The sequence below is a fragment of the Chenopodium album genome, chromosome 20, assembly GCF_948465745.1.
Source record: "Chenopodium album chromosome 20, dcCheAlbu1.1, whole genome shotgun sequence".
Classification (NCBI taxonomy): Eukaryota; Viridiplantae; Streptophyta; class Magnoliopsida; order Caryophyllales; family Amaranthaceae; genus Chenopodium; species Chenopodium album.
This window is the reverse complement of record NC_137853.1, coordinates 6198555-6208594: the sequence shown is the minus strand read 5'-3', so window position 1 is coordinate 6208594 and position 10040 is coordinate 6198555. Positions and strand designations below refer to the sequence as shown.

At 38.5% G+C, this 10040-nt stretch overlaps 1 non-coding gene across 1 annotated transcript; it reads left to right on the top strand.

The window, feature by feature from the left end:
- Positions 1 to 381: 381 nt before the first annotated feature.
- TRNAG-UCC (transfer RNA glycine (anticodon UCC)) lies at positions 382 to 453 on the top strand. Its single transcript has one exon. It is a non-coding gene; the product is annotated as a tRNA-Gly (tRNA).
- The last annotated feature ends 9587 nt before the right edge of the window (positions 454 to 10040 follow it).

The window sequence follows — 10040 nt, the reverse complement described above, 5'->3', positions numbered from 1 at the left end:
CTACAATCTACTATACAATTTCTACATCCTTCATGATTACTCCGCATTGATCAAATTCAATCATGTGTATTTATAATACTCCTCTAAAATCAGGGTAATCAAATCTTTCTCTGTTTTTTAATAGATGAAATACTTTTGTAATTGCAGAATCGTAACCAATTTTTAAAATAGATAGAGATAGAAGAAAAGTGATGCATTTAATTAGAAACTTTTTTTATATAGAAATTGATGCATCTAAATAAAAATGATAGAATAAAGTAAATTCAAAAAAGTTTAGGGACTTTAGGTGGCACAAACAATAGACCAAAAAAAAAAAAAAAAGTGTAATTAAATGATTTATGGTAATGGTTATTTAACAAATATCTAGTTACAATACCATCAGCGTTTGTAGTCCAACGGTTAGGATAATTGCCTTCCAAGCAATAGACCCGGGTTCGACTCCCGGCAAACGCATTTTTTGCCGATGCAGAAGTCCCACAACACCCCATTTGTAAAAGGTTTCATTTTTATTATTTTTGTTGGAAATTGTTTCACAATTTCTATTGAATTTGTTGTTTGATATTCTGCAATTGCAAAGTTTCAAGGGTTTTTTAATCCCTAGAATTGAAACTATTTTGTTACAGAATTAGCTGTTTTTTATTATTATTATTATTATTATTATTATTATTATTATTATTATGAGATGTGTTTTTCTAGCTACATTTGCTAACCCCTTTTATTGTTGATGAGTGAACTTAATGATATATCAACACATGAACTGTCAGTTAATTTGATGAATTGAAATTTTCAAGTATTTTGCAGACTTTTTTATTCATTAGTTCAAATGTCTTAACTGTAATTTTATCTATAGTTGGTATTATGTAAATTTTTAGGTAGTTAGATGATGTGATAGTGGAACATATTAGCTTCTTAAACACCTACTATTGCAATTGTTGCCATTACCTGTCAGTCTGTCACTGTGAATTTCAATGTTGAGAGAATATGTGAATATTTGTCGTAGGCTTCTCATTCAACAAAGATTAGTATATATACAAGATTAGGCGTCTAGGTTAAGCTACGCTAAACTAGGAAAGATATACACTAAATATATGCAAAGATAATTACAAAAGATTATTTCCATAATCTAACACACCCCCGCAGTCGAAACGGTAAGACTACGAACGCTGAGACTGTCCCGAAAATCATCAAATAAAACCTTAGGCAGACCTTTAGTGAAAATGTCTGCAATCTGGTAACGGGAAGGAACATGTAGGACACGAACTTCGCCGCGTTGAACCTTCTCACGAACAAAGTGAATGTCCATTTCAATGTGTTTAGTGCGCTGATGTTGTACCGGATTACTAGAGAGATAAATCGCACTTACATTGTCACAATAAACCAATGTTGCTTTCTGAATAGGAAGAAATAGCTCTAGCAACAAATTCCGAATCCAGCAGGATTCAGAAACCACATTTGCAACCCCTCTGTACTCTGCTTCACAACTGGATTTAGACAAAGTGGGTTGGCGTTTCGAAGACCAAGAAATCAGATTATCACCAAGGTACACACAATACCCTGATGTAGAACGACGAGTGTCCGGACACCCGCCCCAATCTCATCCGTGTAAGACATAAGAGACGACACAGGAGATTTATGTAGGTGTAAACCAAAATCTGTCGTACCTTTAATATATCGCAGAATGCGTTTCAACGCATCCATGTGCTCAACACGGGGTGAGTGCATAAATAAGCATACTTGCTGAACTGCATAAGAGATATCTGGTCGAGTGAAAGTCAAGTACTGCAACGCCCCACAGAGGCGCCTGTAAGAAGTAGGATCGTCATACAAAGCACCCTCCTTAGTGATCAATTTGCCTTTGGTGTCAACAGGAGTAGACGAAGGCTTGCAATTCGCCATTCCTGCTTTTTCCAAAATTTCCTGTGCATACTTCATTTGAGATAAAAATAAACCATTTTTACCTCTAGTAATAGCAATACCCAAAAAATAACTCAGAGGACCCAAATCTTTCATTGCAAATTCAGAGCTGAGCCTAGAAATAATATGTCGTCGGAGAGATTCCGATGAAGCAGTAAGCACAATATCATCAACATACAGAAGGAGATAAGCAGTATCATTACCATGGCGATAGATGAACAATGAGGTATCAGATTTGCTATTAGCAAAACCAATAGTAGCCACAAAATCTGCAAAACGTTTGTACCACGCTCGGGGTGCCTGTTTTAGACCATAAAGTGACTTTTCTAATAAACAGACATGATCAGGTTTATCAGGATCTTTGAACCCCATAGGTTGATACATGTAAACTGTTTCATTCAAATGACCATGTAAGAAAGCATTTTTCACATCCAGTTGATGAATTTGCCAAGACTTAGCTAGAGCAATGCTAAGTACCACTCGAATAGTTGTCGGTTTAACAACCGGGCTAAAAGTCTCATCACAATCAATTCCTTCCCTTTGAGTCTTACCATCACCAACAAGACGAGCCTTATGTCGTTCAAAAGACCCATCAGACTTGGTCTTATGCCGAAAAATCCACAATGACCGAATGATGTTCACATTCGGTGGCCGCGGAACCAATCTCCAAGTTCCGTTATCAATAAGAGCATCATATTCTTCCTGCATAGCAATTTTCCAATTATGGTCACGAAGGGAATGAACCGGGTTCTTTGGAATAGGTGATATGGAGGTAGAGGTGTGATGGGATTGATCTCGGTATTTGGGATTTGGCTTGACAATGCCATGTTTACTCCTAGTAACCATGGGATGGGATTGAGAAGGTGAGGAGGGAGGAGAGGAGTGAGAGAGCTGCTCGTGGTGTGAAGCAGGGGCTACGGGCGCAGGGGAAATCCCGCGGCCTGGCAGTGGCTGCTGGGCAGTAGCTGCGAGCGCGGGATTGGAGGGCTGCGGGTGTGCGCTGCTTGGTAGTGAGCTTCGCAGGCACCCCGCGGCTGGGGAGATATATTCGCGGCTAGGCTGCGGACTATGCTGGGAAGAGAGAGAGCTGGCACCAGCAGCTCGGTCGGCCTCGACGATGGCGCCCGCTGGTGACCCGGCGGGGATAGCAGAGTGCGGCGAAGCCACACGCTGCTGGGCGCTCGTAGGGGCGGACCGATTTGCGTGGTGCGTGCTAGAAGAGGAAGGGTCGAAGCTAGCATTGTGAAAATGGTGAAGCAATGGATGAGGGCTTAAATCATCTCCTAAGAAATCATAGGTATGAGGTTTAGGAGTATGAATATTAGAAAATGGAAAAACCGATTCATCAAACCAAACATGTCTTGCAATTATTATTTTCCGACTCGAAATATCATAACACTTATAACCTCTATGATTACTTGGATAACCAAGAAAGACACAAGGAGTAGAGCGCGGTTGAAGTTTGTTAATTTGAGTAGAAGAGAAGAGAGGGTAACAAAGACAACCGAACACCCTAAGATGAGAATAGTCGGGGTTTTTGTGATACAAAATTTGAGTAGGAGACTTATAACCAAGAATTTTAGTTGGCAAGATGTTGTGTAAATAGGTAGCCATTTCTAAAGCGTGATGCCAAAAAGAGGGAGGCATAGAAGCATGACAAAGAAGAGTGCGAACGATATTATTAATTGTCTTAATTATACGTTCGGATTTGCCATTTTGAAGAGAAGAGTATGGACAAGACATTCGAAAAACCATCCCATGTTGGTGACCAAATTTAATAAAAGGATCATTTTTAAACTCGGTGCCATTATCACATTGGAAAGCCTTTACTTCCCGTTCAAATTGAGTACGAATATAGGTTCTAATTCGAAGAAACAAGTTAAAAACTTGAGACTTAGATGCAATTGGAAAGGTCCACAAGAAATTTGTGTAATCATCAAGAAATAGAACATAATATTTGTGCCCAAGAGAACTAGAAACGGGAGAAGTCCATAAATCACTATGAATAATATCAAAGGGCATAGTAGTATGAGATTGAGAGTCATAAAAAGGCAATTTTATTAATTTTCCCAAAGGACAAGAGTGACAAACATCAATATTAGCCTTATTACATTTGATCAATTTACTACTACGCAAAGAACCTAAAATTGCTTTTCCCGGATGACCTAAACGGGAATACCACACACTCGGAGAGAGAACTGCAAAAGCCGATGGAGAGGAATAAGAAAGAACTTGACGATCCGAGAAGAAAGGGTAAAGATCGCCACTGCTATCACATCTCACTATTTTGCTCCCCGTCTGCAAATCCTTCACAGAAAACCCAAAGGGATCAAACTCAATGGAAACACTATTGTCACTAGTGAATTTTCGAACAGAAATAAGATTTTTGATAAGCTTTGGGACATGAAGGACATTTTTGAGTTGGAGTGTGTTTTGATTAAGAGATTCGTGACCATAACCTATAATTGGAATTTTGCTACCATCACCAACAATAATAGAATTATGAATGCTATTATTTAATTGAACATACGAAGACAATTTACCTTGGGAATTTGTCATGTGAGACGTAGCACCCGTGTCCATGTAGTAGTTCGGATCGGGAATAGATAATGTGTGCATCGCTTGCTCAATATTGGTTGGTGCATAACCCATAGAAGAAGGTGGATTGGTCACATAGTAGGCTTGTTGAGGACGAGGCCCAAGAACTCCGGGTTGAGGCTGCCTTGCGGACCATTGCTGCTGGGCTGATCCTTGAGATGGGTAGGGGCATGGAGGCACGGCCCAAGACCCTTGGTTCCAATAAGCCCAGGGAGGGGGAAGCAGCCACGGAGCTTGCTGTGGCGTGCCCTGCTGCTGCTGCTGGGGTTAGCCCGACCAGCGCTGTTGCTGGTTCTGCGGCGGCTGCTGGTGGTTGCTCCGGCTGGCGGCGGTTGGTGCGCCACCCCCTTTCCCTTTACCTCCCTTCCCCTTGTTTTTCCGGCCACCTTGACGAGGCTGCCCCCGAGAAGAATTTTGTGAGGATTCTCCTTGACCCTGCTGACCCGTGGAATTGGCATGAGAAAGAAGCGCCTCTTCGTGGGTGTCGTGGGTGATGTCGGTAGCATTACCTTGCTCTTCAAGCTCGAGCATGGAACGGAGAGAATCAAAGGAAGGCAGAGGGTGAAGGAATTATGTTTTCGATAAGTGCAATTACTAGATATATCATAGGATCACAGTTATGGAGATAATAAGTTCATACTATATGGTTGCCATTGTCTATTGCTAGATATGACAATTGGACTTTGGGCTTATCAAATGGTCCAAAGCCTTATAGCATGGATCCTACAAGGTCACACACTAGAGTATTGGGTTAAACAAGTTAGAGGCCCATTATTGGGCCTCATGAGTATATGACACATCTTATGTTTGGGCTTGGATTGTAAGTAGAGTTCAATTAGGATTTGGACATGGTTTTATTTCTAGATATGATCTATAAATATAAACCATGCCTAGGGTTGCATGATAGAACAATTGACACACTGTGAATTGTCAGACAAGCAACCAAGAAATCCCAAACCCTAATTCTCTCTCACTTTCGGCCCTCCCTTTCTCCTCCCTTATTCCGTGCGTCTCCCCTCCATTGGTGGTGCGTGTGGTGGTGCGTGGGTGGTGTTGTGGTGTGCTCGTGACTCTAATCTCCGTAGAAGGTTGATTGAAGCGTTCGGTCACAACTAACTAGCATTAGTGGAGGTTTAATCCGTGCTCGTGGACTAAGTAGAGGAATCACACGTGGGGTTCTTTGTCTCCCTTGTTCTTGCTCGATCACTAGTGGAATCACGCTTCAAAGGTATAATTCTTACTTCTTTATGTGTTATGCATGAGATCCTTGGTTTGGTGCTATGTGAATATGATTCATGTAAATTCCGCATTTAGTACCTATAATCTCCTACAGTGGTATCAGTTAGCCTCTTGCATTTACATATATTGAGTAATAATTCTTTGATAATCCACAATTTTAATTCAATTAGGAGGGAGAATAATTTAATTATGGGTCAATTGTTATTTTAAATATGATTTAACAATATAGAATCATTAAAGGTGTTTAATTTGCTCCATATATTTTTTAAGAACCCTAAAGCCCCAAAATTTCGAATTTGATGGTTATGAACCCTAATTTTCGATTTTAATTGTTAAATTTATATAATATAATCTATTTTTCATATTAAAAATTGTTTTGATATGATTAATTAATTCATGAAAAATTGGTTTTATATGAATTGGGGATTATTTTATATGAAAAGCCCTAAATTAATTAAAATGGAGATTTTGATTAATTTTTCTGAAATTATGCATAAAGGAGTTTGTGTTTAATTATAATTAGATCACCAAAATTAATTTTGCAAAAGTTGTGAAATTAATTTAACTCAAAAAAAAAAAAGGGGATTAAAGCTTGAAGGAGCAGCCACGGCTGGGTGGCAGAACAGCCACAGTGGCTGCTCCGGTGGTCGGAAAGGGCGTAAGGGCAGCGCAGGTGGTCGGTGAGGGCAGGAGCAGAGCTGAACCTGCAACTGTTGCACGTTTTCAGCTCTGCTCGAGCTGATAGGGGAGCTGGGCAGCAGCCTGGTGCGCCGCTGTGGCTGGGCGGTTGCCTGGCTGCGGCGGGCAGCTGCTGCGGTGGCTGGGCTTCGGCCTGGCTGCTGCAGTGGCTGTGACGTGGCTGGGCAGCAGCTCAGTCACGCAGCTCTGTTTTTCATTAAAAAAAAAATTATTTTATTTTTTTGGATAAAATCAGATTTCAAAAAAAAAAAAAAGGATAAGTTTAATTTTTGAAAAGATAATTAACAAAATTAAAGTTGTTATTTTTGTTAAGTTTGGATAATTATGGAGCAAAAGATTCTATTTGGATAATAATTGATTAAATAATGTGATTATCTCATAATTATTTATGGATAATAATTGATTTAAAATATGTGATTGGTTAGTAATTAGGATAGAATTTCCTAAATTATTTAGGATAATCATGGAAAATAAATATGATTTATCTTCCATAATTCAAATAAGATTTGATTCTATCTCATACCTAAATTAAAATATATGATATTTTATGGTTGGTCATGAATAATATATGATATTATCTAATTATAGTAATTAATTAAAATATGAGATATTTATAGCCATGTTTCCTTTATTGTGAACATTCGATGCTGTAGTTTAGGAAAGCATGATGAGTGATTTATTATATGGCACTTTATAATATATGATATTGTTTATTGCTATATATAGACTAGTATGGCCCATAGATTCTAAATACGATCTGCGCATCGTGATGTATTTTTGTAATCTAAATACGGTCTGCGTACCGTTGAGTATTTTTGTAATTTATTTTATTTTATTTAAGTAGTAGATAGAGTAGAATAAAATTACAGGTTGCAATTGATCCAAAAGCCAATGAAGTGAAGGCCCAATGGAGCAAGATGGATGAGATCCATGAAGGTTCAAGTGGGAGCATTTTGCTTTATTAGTTTTTCTTAGGATTAAGGGGCCATACTATGTCATGTTTTATTGCATTAGTAGATTATGCATGTTTAGGTTTATTTATGTTGCTTGATGATGCGCTAGAGTTCACTATATAATCACAACATAATAAATCTAGATCCCAGTAATATTGAGGCAGCTTTTCCAATTAAAAACCCGATGAAACCTTTGACATTTGTGATGGGTCATGCCAAAGTTGGGCATCATAATTTTCATTGGGGAGTGGGGGTAGGACAAATTCTACACTTTTAATTGGTTATACTCAACAGGGTTACTTAAAGACAAAGTTTAGAACCTTGAAGCTAAGGGTAATAATTAAACATGTGATGATTAATTATTCAACCAAGAATTACAAGAGTTGTAATCAGTAAAGAGTTTACTCACCTTGAAAATGTAATGGTTGATGGCAGGGCCAAAGTCCGGTTAATTATTGCACAAATAAAGGATCTTGGAATCATTTTATTCAATAGGGATCATTTAAATATTGAATGAATGCTTTAAAGTTACCAATAAATTCTAAAATTACTTATGGTACTTTATATTTATTAAACATAATTATTGAATTTTGCCTCGTTTTGTTTTTGTTTGTAGATGAATAACTTATATGACAACACAGATTTACCAATGAAACTCAATTTAAGGCTATCTCAGAAACTACAGGCAATGGGAGGGCGAATTGAGAAATGTTCTCACAAGCTTCAAGCTTGATGCTCGCCTGTATGTACCCATTGAGAACAAGTGTGCTCCTGGTCAGGACCCTGAAATGCATGCAAAATTAGTTTTGGATGCACTAAAGGTCAAGAACCTAATACTGGAATCTATTCCAAACTGTTGGTATAATAGGTTCAGACGGTATGAGGTGACCAACTTATATCAATGTCTTCGTGCAATCTGTAGAGGTGGCATGGGGGCATTGGGTAGCGGAGGTGCCAACAATCCACATGTAAGAGAGATCGTTAACTCGATCCCTCAGATTTACTATTCCTGGGCTGACAGTTTAAGGTATGAGACTTACAGGATTCATGGTAAGATAATGGCAAAGAAACTCTTACCTAGTCAGTCACTGAGGAACCATGTCAATGAATTGGTTGATATGATCAACCAAATGGATGTCCTCAGGAAACCGATCGATGATGATTTTGCGCGTGACATTATCTTGTTCTCGCTCCATGCTGGTTTTGACATTGTGAGACTTTCTCATAATGATGAGGGATCATCAGCGAATTTGATCAACATCTTACTTAACCATGCTGAGGAGTACCTGATTAGGAGAGATTGCCAGTGCTTCTATTGTGGTGGATGGCAAGCCTATACACCAGGGTGTCCCCATTATGCACCAGTGAAAACAGAAGGTAAGGAGTTACTTGATGTTTTTGTTGTAGAGATTAATCTTACTTCATCTTCCACTTGGGTATTCGATACCGGTTGTGGTGCTCATATCGTTAATGACGTGCAGGGCTTGAAAGGAAGTAGGAAGCTAGATCCAGGGGAAGTAACACTTCGAGTAGGAAATGGAGCAAAAGTTGCTGCACTTGCTATTGGGAGTTATCATTTGAGACTTCCTTCTGGACTAATTTTAGTACTTAATAACTGTTATTTTGTTCCCAGCATTACTAAAAACATTATTTCAGTTCCAGTTTTAGATACTGAAGGTTTTTCATTTGAAATAAGAGACAAACGTTGTTTTATTTCAAAAGAAAATATGTTATATGCTAATGCTAAGTTAATCAATGGCTTGTATGTTTTAGAATATGCAAATCATATCTACAACATAGATCATAAAAAGCAGAAAACAGATGGTTCAAACCCAACTTATCTATGGCATTGTAGGCTTGGACATATTAACCAAAAGCGCATCCAGAAATTACATAAGGATGGACTCCTTTCTTCTTTTGATTATGAATCATTTGAAAACTGTGAGTCATGCTTGCTTGGGAAAATGACTAAGTCACCCTTCACGGGTATAGGTGAAAGAGCTAGTGACCTTTTGAGACTCATACATACAGATGTATGTGGACCAATGAGTTCAAAAGCTAGGGGTGGGTTTAGCTACTTCATTACTTTTACTGATGATTTAAGTAGATATGGCTACATTTATTTAATGAAGAACAAGTCGGAAGCCTTTGAAAAGTTCAACGAATTCCAGAATGAAGTACAAAACCAGCTTGGGAAAACAATTAAGGCATTACGATCTGATCGTGGTGGCGAATATTTAACCCAAGAATTTGATGAACATCTGATTAATTGTGGAATACTTTCACAATTAACCCCTCCAGGGACACCTCAATTAAATGGAGTGTCAGAAAGGAGAAATAGGACTCTACTAGATATGGTTAGGTCCATGATGAGCTTTACTGATCTTCACATATCCTTTTGGGGATACGCATTAGAAGCAGCTGCGAATATACTAAACAGAAGCCCATCCAAAGCAATTGAGAAGACACCATATGAGTTATGGACTGGAAGAATTCCAAAATTGTCTTATCTCAAGATTTGGGGGTGTAAAGTCTATGTAAAACGTTTACAAAGCGACAAATTACACCCAAAATCAGACAAGTGTTTCTTTGTGGAATATCCTAAAGAAACAAAAGGGTATTACTTCTACAATCGCG